Raw genomic sequence first — 12,240 nt, forward strand, 5'->3', positions numbered from 1 at the left:
AACATTGGCATTTATCTAGATCGTGTCCTGAAACCCTTCGTTGCCTCTTTACGATCCTTCGTACAGGACACCCCTGATCTTCTTCGGAGAATAGAGGGTTTATGTGTTGATCCTGAGGTTAATCTGGGTAGTATCGATGTGGAGGCGCTTTACACTTCCATACCTCACGATAAGGGGCTTGAAGCTGTATTATATTTCCTGAACACCAGAGGATGTCAATACCGGGCCCACAGCGAGTTTGTCATCAAACTACTTCGTTTCTGTCTCACTAAGAATTTCTTCTTGTTTGATCATAAGATCTACCACCAGCTCAGGGGCACCGCTATGGGGAGTCCATGTGCCCCGGCATATGCAAATTTGTTCCTGGGCTGGTGGGAGGAGACCCAGGTCTTCAGGAGTGGCTTGGATGTTATGGGACGAATCGAGCTGTGGGTTCGGTATATAGATGACATCCTGATTCTGTGGAAGGGTTCTAAGGATAGTTTTTCTGCATTTGTAGATACACTGAATCACAATGAGTGTGGTCTATTTTTTACTTCTGTGATTGACCCGTTTTCATTGTCCTTTCTTGATATATTGATTGAGAGGAAAGATGATGGTACTATTACTACCTGCACTTACAGGAAAAATACGGCTACTAACTCTTTGTTGAGGTGGGATAGCAGTCACCCTATACATCTAAAACGTGGAGTGCCTAAGGGTCAATACCTTAGGATATGTAGAAATTGCTCTACAGATGAATCTTTTGAGAGACAGGCGAGAGAACTCAGAGACAGATTTTTGGATAGGGGTTATCCTCATGATGTTTTGAAACGTGCTTATAAACATGCTAAGGGTAAAAACAGAATGGAACTCCTTAAACCTAGACCCAGAGTCGAAAATAAAAGTGAAATGAGGTTGATTACCACTTTTGATAATGGAGCAAGTGATGTACGTGCTATTCTGGCCAAACATTGGCCTGTGTTATTAATGGATAAGGATGTTGGAGGAGAACTTTCGATACGACCTCTGATCACGTACAAGAAAGGCCGTTCATTGAAGGATCGGCTGGTCAACAGTCACTTCACCAGACCTTCCCGTACAACTTGGTTGCCTACCAATGTGAATGGTTGCTTTAGATGTGGCCACTGCGTTGCTTGTTCCCACATTTCCCCTGGTGCTGGCTTTGTCAGTAATGTCACAGGACAAGCATATCAGATTAGGGAATTTATCAACTGTAGCAGCAAGGGAGTGATTTATAAGGCCACATGCACATGTGGCAAAGAATATGTGGGTAAAACCATCAGGGAATTCAAACGTAGGATTGGGGAACATATTGGAGACATTATCCATAAGAGAGATACCCCTATTTCACGCCACATTAATCAGTGTCAAGGAGGGAATGTTAATTCCATCCAATTTCTGGGGATTGAAAGGGTAAAAAAACCACCAAGGGGTGGTAATTGGGATCGCATCATTCTACAAAAAGAGACCAAGTGGATCTTTTGTTTGAATACCAGAGGGCTTAATGATCAACTCAATTTTGGCTGCTATATTTAGGGTTCTGATATGTGTGTTTATTATTATTTTATTTCCTTTGTATATACTGTAAAATACCTTTTTTATATATGTACTTGCTACCTTTATATTCTGAGTTTGAATTTTTGTTATTTTCCACCTTTGTTTATTTTGATTCTAGCATTGCTCCTTTGAGGCCCTCTGATTGGGACAATATCCATCCCATGATTTAGGTTGCTGGGTACTATTTTTCGCAATCTTTGTTGTGGTTGAGGCCTTTTAGAGATGCATAATCTGTCCATCCGCTTGTTTAATATGGGCTCACGGACTGATTAAAGCGCGCATGACCGGAAGTTCGGCGCCATATTGCCTTCTGGCAGTATTGCGACCTTTGTCGCATTTTTTACTTCCGCCCTGCTGGCACCGATTAAACACGAGTGCGCATGACCGGAAGTGTGGCGGCCATTTTTCCTGTTGGCACCAATGAGTGCGCATGTCCGGAAGTGTGGCGGCCATTTTGCTTTTGGGCAGTATGACGCGACCGGAAATAGGGCGGCCTTTGCCGCGGGACACGCCGGTGTTTACACACTATTGCTTTGATTTGAATGTGGTATAGGAGGTGGGCGTTTCTAATTAACACGCTCATCATGTGCCTGCGTTCCATAAGGGGTAATGGTGGACGGCGTGCGTTCCAAGTCATCTCAGGTGGATGTACTTTATTTGATTGGCAGTTTATTTTAGTGCCCTCCTCATCAGTCTGCCTTACTCCATTGTCATCTTAGGAGGCAGCCTGTATACTCTGTGATGATGCCCAATTTGTGCTAATAGGTCCCCTGAAGAGTCAATAAGTGACGAAACGCGTCGGGATGCACAGGGACTTTGTAGGGCTATGGTTTATAGGGATTAGATGTGGACTGCCCTTGTTAGGGCGGGAGTCATGGGTGTCAGAATTTGTAGCTCAAACAGGGCTTGTATAGGGTGAACTCCCCTTTTCTTCCTGACCTGATATGACTCTGATGGGACATCTGACCCTGGACATCTTCCATCTTCATGTGGTGAGATCTTTCCTTTTCACATTATGTTGATGGCTTTATTATTTTGATGTCTTTGTTATATACATGAATAGGCATATTCCTTGATAACCTTTACAGGGTAGAGGTCTTTTTAGTTCCTCTGATAAGGAAACTGTTCATTTTGTACTTGGTCTTCTTCTTATTGATTTAGTCCTAGTACTTTTTTGGTCCAATCTTTTCAAATTTTTGGACTTGGAATAGCCACATGTATATATTGGTAGTAATCTGTTACAGAGACTTATACAGTTACCTCCATTATGGTCTGTGGCATTTGATCTAGTGATTTATTTGCACTACTATTCTTGGTAGCTTTTACATTTATTATTAAAAGTTATGTTTTATGTTATTTCTCTATTGCTGATTTGCCACTCTATATCGTGAGAATTTGTGGGTATTTAATCCACTTTTGTGCTGTATTTCTATAATTCAGTACACCCACAATAGTACAACATCAGACATACAGACACATTAATAAAACAGTGATACACAATGTTAATGCATTATCTTAGAACCAAACCATCAGGGCAACGCATGGGGCACACATGCCCGGCATGTTCAGTTCCACAGAACGTTTATTATTCCACTATCCGCTTTGCATAAATCTGTATTTCTTTTTTAGAATACCATCTAAAATAATTCCCCATGTGTTCATGCTATAAGTTTATCTAAGTGTAGGTTATGAGATGAGGAAAGATTCACACCAGGAGAATCCATTAAGACAGTGCTCCTTTCTTAGCCATGACCACGGGGTCATAGTTGTTGGACTCCAGTCTCGTTTGTAGAACATCCTGTAATTATCCAATTTGAGGATATGAATTCTCTTGAGATTGAAGAGTTTGTTGTTTCCATTAAGTTGAGTTTATAATTTTATAATTTGATGAGTAAAATAAAGCATTTTTTAAGTTTATTTATATTTAAATAATAATAATATTTGACTGCAAAATATTATAGCTATTTTGTATATAATTAGAACTTGAAAGAAGAAACTATCTCCATTTGGTATGAGGTCTACTGCTACAAGTGTCAGATAGGTATTCTTCATAATGATTCCTTACATTACAAAAGAAATGGTGAATGTAAACAATATTAGTTCAGATACAGTGCGTTGTGAAAGTATTTGGTTCCCTGGAACTTTTCAAACTTTTCCCACATATCATGCTTCAAACATAAAGATACCAAATGTAAATTTTTGGTGAAGAATCAACAACAAGTGGGACACAATTGTGAAGTTTAATGAAATTTATTGGTTATTTTACATTTTTTGTGGAAATTAAAAAACTGAAAAGTGGGGCGTGCAATATTATTCGGCCCCTTTACTTTCAGTGCAGCAAACTCACTCCAGAAATTCATTGTGGATCTCTGAATGATCCAATGTTGTCCTAAATGACTAATGATGATAAATATCATCCACCTGTGTGTAATAAAGTCTCCGTATAAGTGCACCTGCTCTGTGATAGTCTCAGGGTTCTGTGTGAAGCACAAAGAGCATCATGAAGACCAAGGAACATAACAGGCAGGTCCGTGATACTGTTGTGGAGAAGTTTAAAGCCGGATTTGGATACAAAATGATTTCCAAATCTTTAAACATCCCAAGGAGCACTGTGGAAGTGATCATATTGAAATGGAAGGAGTATCATACCACTGCAAATCTACCAAGACCTGGCTATCCCTCTAAACTTTCATCTCAAACAAGGAGAAGACTGATCAGAGATGCAGCCAAGAGGCCCATGATCACTCTGGATGAACTGCAGAGATCTACAGCTGAGGTGGGACAGTCTGTCCATAGGACAACAATCAGTTGTACACTGCACAAATCTGGCCTTTATGGAAGAGTGGCAAGAAGAAAGCCATTTCTCAAAGATATTCATAGTTTAAAGTTTGCAACAAGCCACCTGGGAGACACACCAAACATGTGGAAGAAGGTGCTCTGGTCAGATGAAACCAAAATCAAACTTTTTGGCAACAATGCCAAACGATATGTTTGGCATAAAGGCAACACAGCTTATCACCCTGAACACACCATCCCCACTGTCAAACATGGTGGTGGCAGCATCATGGTTGGGGGTTGCTTTTCTCCAGCAGGGACAGGAAAGATGGTTAAAATTGATGGGAAGATGGATGGAGCCAAATACAGGACCATTCTTGAAGAAAACCTGTTGGAGTCTGCAAAAGACCTGAGACTGGGACGGAGATTTGTCTTCCAACAAGACAATGATCCGAAACATAGAGCAAAATCTACAATGGAATGGTTCACAAATAAACGTATCCAGGTGTTAGAATGGCCAAGTCAAAGTCCAGACCTGAATCCAATCGAGAATCTCTGGAAAGAGCTGAAAACTGATGTTCACAAACGATCTCCATCAAACCTCACTGAGCTCGAGCTGTTTGCCAAGGAAGAATGGGAAAGAATTTCAGTCTCTCGATGTAGAAAACTGATAGAGACATACCCAAGCGACTTGCAGCTGTAATCGCAGCAAAAGGTGGCACAACAAAGTATTAAATTAAAGGGGCCGAATAATATTGCACGCCCCACTTTTCAGTTTTTGAATTTCCACAAAAATTTAAAATAACCAATAAATTTCCTTCAACTTCACAATTGTGTCCCACTTGTTGTTGATTTTTCACCAAAAATTTACATTTGGTATCTTTATGTTTGAAGCATGATATGTGGGAAAAGGTCGAAAAGTTCCAGGGAGTCGAATACTTTCGCAAGGCACTGTATACACTTGTTGTTCTGTGAGCCCTCCCTAACCTGCCAATAACACCAATCTTGGTGGCAGGCAGTAGTGTAGCTACAGAGGAAAGGGGGCAAAGGGGGCGCTTGTCCGGCCCTGCACTCAGAAGGGCCCAGCCAGATCTACCAGTACCCTTAACTATATCGGTATATGCAGTTAAAGGTAGTTATTGATAGATCAGCATGTTCAGTTCTTCTAAAAGAAAACACTCTAATGAGGAACATGATTATGAGAACATAATCATCACGTTAATTTCGGCTCATTCTCACTCTCACCTCTTTCTTCCTGCTAAACAAAAGCAAAAAACTAACAGGCAATAACAATTAAAGAATACATAATAAATAAACCACCAATGGACCTTTTCTACCTCAGGAGTGGGTGATTAATTTTCCCAAAGGGCCACATTAGAGACTGTGATTATGAAAGTGGGGCCAAACCAATAGGCTGACATTAATTATGCGCAATATTAATACTATGTTATTAATATATTATTATAGTTTTTATTTTATGTTAATAATTGTATCAATCAATCTTAATATGGAGCAGAATTGAGTATACCCCTATATACCTTTTTGTCCCACACCTAGCCTTCTGTAAACATTATGATCCCACACAGCACCCCTTTTATACTGTATGAGCCCACACAGTCCCCAATATATACAGTATGAGTCCACATAGCCATCTGTACACTGATGAGCAAAAAGGTACCAATGTTTTGAATTTTTGACTTTCAGGCTCCCGAGTCCCTATCTCACCATTAGTGTTGAGCGATACCGTCCGATACTTAAAAGTATCGTATCGGATGGTATCGGCCGATCTAAAAAAAATATCGGGTATCGCCGATTCCGATACCGGAAGTCCCATTCAAGTCTATGGGACTTCCGGTATCGGAATAAGAAAAAACCTATTTTTGCCTTGTACAGCCTCTCTGGGGTCTGTACGGGCCTTTCGGGGGGCTGTGCTGGCCTGCCGGGGGGTCTGTGCAGGCCTGCCGGTGGTCTGTGCAGGCTCCGGTGGTCTGTGCAGGCCTGCCGGGGGGGCTGTGCCGCCCTGCCGGTGGTCTGTGCAGGCTCCGGTGGTCTGTGCCGGCCTGCCGGTGGGCTGTGCAGGCTCCGGTGGTCTGTGGGAATTTCCCACGCAGCAATGGCGTAAAGTGAGACTAGGGACTTTTTTTTTTTTTTTTAAAGTGGTGGAGGAATACAGTGCGGAAGGATACCTACCTTCCGTCATTGTATTCCTGGAGCTGGTAGAGAACGGTAGCATCAGCTGATGCTGCTGTTCTCCACGCAAGATCGACGTGGGACCCTCGTGGACTTCTGCGGATCGGGGTAAGTATATTGGTGTTTTTTTATTTTGATATTTATTCCTCAAGGGGACAATGGCTTCGGGGATCAAAGTGACAAGTGACGGTGAGTATGTACTCTATGTTAAATGTACTGTATGTCTATATGTATGTATTGTATGTAGTATATATGTATGTTGCATGCATGTAGTATATATGCAGTATATATGTAGTATGCATGTTGCATGCATGTGGTATGTAGCATGTATGTAGTATGTAGCATGTATGTACAGTATATTGCATGTATGTAGCATGTAGTGTGTATGTATGTAGCATGTATGTAGTGTGTATGTTGCATGTATGTAGCATGTAGTGTGTATGTTACATGTAGTATATATAGTATATATGTAGTATGCATGTTGCATGCATGTAGTATATATGTTGTATGCATGTTGCATGCATGTAGTATATATGTATTATGTATGTAGTATGTATGTAGCATGTATGTAGTATGTATGTTGCATGTATGTAGCATGTAGTATATATGTAGTATGTATGTTACATGTAGTATATATAGTATATATGTAGTATGCATGTTGCATGCATGTAGTATATATGTTGTATGTATGTTGCATGCATGTAGTATATATGTATTATGTATGTAGTATGTAACATGTATGTAGCATGTATGTAGCATGTAGTATATATGTAGTATGTATGTTACATGTAGTATATATAGTATATATGTAGTATGCATGTTGCATGCATGTAGTATATATGTTGTATGTATGTTGCATGCATGTAGTATATATGTAGTATGTATGTAGCATGTATGTAGTATGTAGCATGTATGTAGCATGCATGTATTATGTAGCATGCATGTTGCATGTAGTATGTATGTTACATGTAGTATATATGTAGTATGTATGTAGCATGTATGTAGCATGTATGTAGTATGTAGCATGTATGTAGCATGCATGTAGTATGTAGCATGTATGTAGTATGCATGTTGCATGTAGTATGTATGTTACATGTAGTATATATGTAGTATGTATGTAGTATGTATGTAGCATGCATGTAGTATGTAGCATGTATGTAGCATGCATGTAGTATGTAGCATGTATGTAGTATGCATGTTGCATGTAGTATGTATGTTACATGTAGTATATATTTAGTATGTATGTAGTATGTAGCATGTATGTAGCATGCATGTAGTATGTAGCATGTATGTAGCATGCATGTAGTATGTAGCATGTATGTAGTATGCATGTTGCATGTAGTATGTATGTTACATGTAGTATATATGTAGTATGTATGTAGTATGTATGTAGTATGTAGCATGTATGTAGAATGCATGTAGTATGTAGCATGTATGTAGTATGCATGTTGCATGTAGTATGTATGTTACATGTAGTATGTATGTAGTATGTATGTAGTATGTATGTAGCATGTATGTAGCATGTAAATTTTTTTTTTTTTTTTTTTTTTTTTACATTCAACACATTAGCCGGATGATGGGACTACTACTGTCCCATCATTGGCCAATGTGTCAATCACTGTCATGGTAGCAGGCATCGCCCAATGGGACTTGTAGTCCCATCGGACGATGCCTGCACAGACCCCCGGAGCCTGCACAGCCCACCGGCAGGCCGGCACAGCTCCCCGGCAGGCCGGCACAGACCCCCGGAGCCTGCACAGACCACCGGCAGGCCGGCACAGCTCCCCCGGCAGGCCGGCACAGACCCCCGTAGCCTGCACAGCCCACCGGCAGGCCGGCACAGCTCCCCCGGCAGGCCAGCACAGACCCCCGGAGCCTGCACAGCCCACCGGCAGGCCGGCACAGCTCCCCCGGCAGGCCAGCACAGACCACCGGCAGGCCTGCACAGACCACCGGCAGGCCGGCACAGACCCCCGGACAGTCGGCACAGCCCCCCCGAAGGCCCGAACTGACGGCGCATCATGATTCGCACAGACAGCGCATCATGATGACGTCATTTCGGCAGCCAATCAGAGCCACAAAAGTGGCTCATTGCATTTTGGACTTCTGATTCCAGTATCCGATACGAAAAAAGTATCGGTACTCGGTATCGGAATTCCGATACGGCAAATATCGGCCGATACCCGATACTTGCGGTATCGGAAAGCTCGACACTACTCACCATCCACTACTGCTTCGAATGTTAGACTTCTATCATTTTATAGACAATCATCTTGGCTATCTTATATCTCATCTCAATTTGCCTTGCAACCATTTAGCATATGATTAGTTATGCAGATTCTTGTAATGTCACTGCATTATTACTGTTTTGCCCCCCCCCCAAAAAAAAAAAAATCGAAATTTAAATTTTTATTATTTTGTCGGCATTTTATAAATCCACTTTTGGCTTTTAACAATGCATAAATCCATTTGGCATGCTCTCTATCAGATTCATGCATGTCTTGGCCAAAATCTGATCCCAGGTCTCTCCTACACTTTCTCAAAGTGGAGGAAAACTGGTCAACTGAATTGAGCATGCATACAGCTTTTTCTTAATCTCTACCCACAAGTGTTCGATTGGATTGAGGTCTGGGGACTGTGGAGGCCAATCCTGCAGCTCTACTTCATTGTCAGTGAACCATTTTTTCGCCAATCTTGAGGCATGCTTTGGGTCGTTGTGCTGCTGGAACACTGTATCGTTCTTTTCATACCCATAGTACTCAAGTGTACTAAGTATATTGTCTTGTAGAATACTCACATACTGTATAGCTCAACATTGAGACCACTATCGATCCTGGTGAAGTATCTAATGCTTTTGGCTGTGAAACAACCCCATATCATCAGGCCTCATGCACCGAACTTGACAGTACCTTGAATTTCTTGATCCGTTTGCCCCTTTTTCTTCCAGACGCATTTGCACCATCATAACCTAGTCTATAGACTTTCCTCTCATTACTGAAAATCACTCATTTCCAATGTTCTGTTATCAACGTTTTGTACTTTTTTGAAAACTCGAGCTGATACTTATGTCATGGCACTCACATGATGCAGTTTGGCAATTCTCTTGACCGAGAGACTGCTGTGGATGATCAGGTTCCTCTTTTCTTGGGAAATCTTCTTCATGGCTCCTCCTTGATTCAAACCAGTAACATTTTGTTTGGGAATCAACCTAATAACCACTGAGCTATTAGGGAATGTGAGAATATGTTGTATTTGGTAGTATACATGAAGAAAAAGATGATTCCACCACAAGGAGAAAAACAGTAATAATGCAGTGACATAACAAGAATCTGCATAACTAATCACATACAAACAGTTGCAAGCCGTTTATGTATGGGATATCCAAGATGACTGTTTATAAATTGATGGTAGTCTCACGTTCAACACAGTAGTGGATGGTGAGATATGGAGACTGAAAGTCAAAAGTTGTTAACCTTTTGCTTGTCAAAGTATACAGCACTAGCCCCCCCAGACCCCTCTCTATACAATATAAATCCCCTCATATACAGTATTAGCTCACATACACACCCCCAAATAAACATTTTGAACCCCACATAGTCCCCCTGTATACAGTATGAGCCTCCACATAGCCTCCCTATATACGTGTGAAACCCTACTTAACCCCTAAATACACCATCAACCCCCATAAAGCTCCCTATATACAGTTTGAGCCCAAGAATAGCCCCTATATACAGTATGACCCCCACATAGTCCCCTATGTACAGTATGAGCCCCCATATAGTTCCCTATATACATTATTATCCCCACATAAGGGGGATATCTACATCATAAGCCCCTGCATAGCCCCCCACATATACATACTCAGTTTGATCAATTTCTCCCAGTTTCCTCTGCTCTAGTCTTTCCTGTGTGCACTAACCCTCTGCACAGCAGATGTGATGTAGTGATGTCCTTGCGTCTGCTTTTTCAGTTGCACATGCTGAATTATGGAAGTAGGGGCCACCAGCTCTCTAACTCACCATTATCACTGCTACCCGTATCCTGAGGAGTGGGATGGCGAGAGTATGGCACAGTCCATGGGCCAGTGTTTTCCACTCTTGACACTCTCGGTCCATGGACCAGACTAGAACAGCCAGAGTGCCAACTGTGGCCCATGTGAATACACTTTGCTCAGGTCTCTTCTAGCTCATGAATAATAGGGAAGATATAGTAAAGTAGCATGGATAGATTATGTTATAATAATATAAAAAATATAATGCTGATTTCTTAAATGACCTTGAATTTCTCAATGACTAGAATTAGTCTGGACGCAAGGCATTCTGTGAATCTTTGGCGTGGGAGAGGGACCTGGGCTGGAATTCAACCTATTTTAGAACGTAGAAAAGCAACAACATAGCAAAGAAGTAGAATCAGATTAGAGTTACCATGGAAGGCAAATCTCTTATCCAAAAATAAGGAATTGGTTTAACAATGTGATACTTGTTAGATTGCAGTCTGTAATGAATGCTGAGCTCACAGATGAATGGAGAGGCAAGCTTGTCATTTCTCATAGAATTGCAGGTACACTACATCAGGGGCATAGCCAAAAAAGAAAAGTTCATCACCTGAACATGTCAGCTTCTTCATCATGCCAAACCTTGGGTGAGATAGCTAAATTATCTTCGATTATTCAGCTCCACGAAAAAGCACTACTAATGCATTTCAAATCAGATTACTGATTTCTACTCATAGCATGACCTTCTAGATTATTAGTCATTGTGATGCACAAACAGTACAGACCCAAAGAATTACATACAGTGGCATGTAAAACTTTGAGCACCCCTGATCAAAATTACTGTTATTGTGAACAGTTAAGCTTGTTGAAGATGAAATGATCTCTAAAAGGCCTAAAGTTAAAGATGACATATTTCCTTTGTATTTTAGGCTATATACTGTATATAGTCTTTAATTATTTGTTTGAGGGATTTTTATCCATTGTTACTTGGAAAATTCTTCCAGTTCTGTGAGATGCCTGAGTCATATTGCATGCACTGCTATTTTGAGGTCTAGCAACAGATTTTAAATCAGGTTCAGATCAGTGGACCGTGAGGACCATTGTTAAACCTTCAACCTGCGCCTTTTGAGGTCGTCTATTGTGGATTTTGACGTGTATTAGAATCCTTCATTATCCATTTGTAGAAGCCATCCTTTTTTCTAGTTCAGCTCTAGTATAAGTAGTTCACTCCGTGATCCAGAAATCCAAATCGTTGCCGTCAGCAACGATTTGGATTTCTGGATCACGGAGTGAACTACTTATACGATGGACTACTTGCTAGAGATGGGGTGCACCTTACGAAGACTGGAAAGCATGTATTTGGAAGTCGCCTTGCTACATTTGTAAGGAGAGCTTTAAACTAGAACAACATGGGAAGGGAAGCAAAAGACCAGAAAAAGCCATACACCTGACAAATGCTATTGAGAACTCTGCTATTAGAAGTGGAAAGGAAGAACAAAGACGAAAGAATCTAATTAATAAAAATATTGGAGAAAGAGAAACCAATCACAAACTAAAATGTTTCTATACTAATGCACAAAGCATGGGCAACAAACAAGGAGAATTGGAACTACTAACACAGGAAAAGAAATATGATGTCATTGGAATCACTGAAACTTGGTGGGACAATACACATGATTGGAATACAAGACTAGAAGGATACAACTTATTTGCAAGAAACA

Source organism: Dendrobates tinctorius, unplaced genomic scaffold (assembly GCF_039654945.1).
Source record: "Dendrobates tinctorius isolate UK_male_01 unplaced genomic scaffold, ASM3965494v1 ptg000022l, whole genome shotgun sequence".
Classification (NCBI taxonomy): Eukaryota; Metazoa; Chordata; class Amphibia; order Anura; family Dendrobatidae; genus Dendrobates; species Dendrobates tinctorius.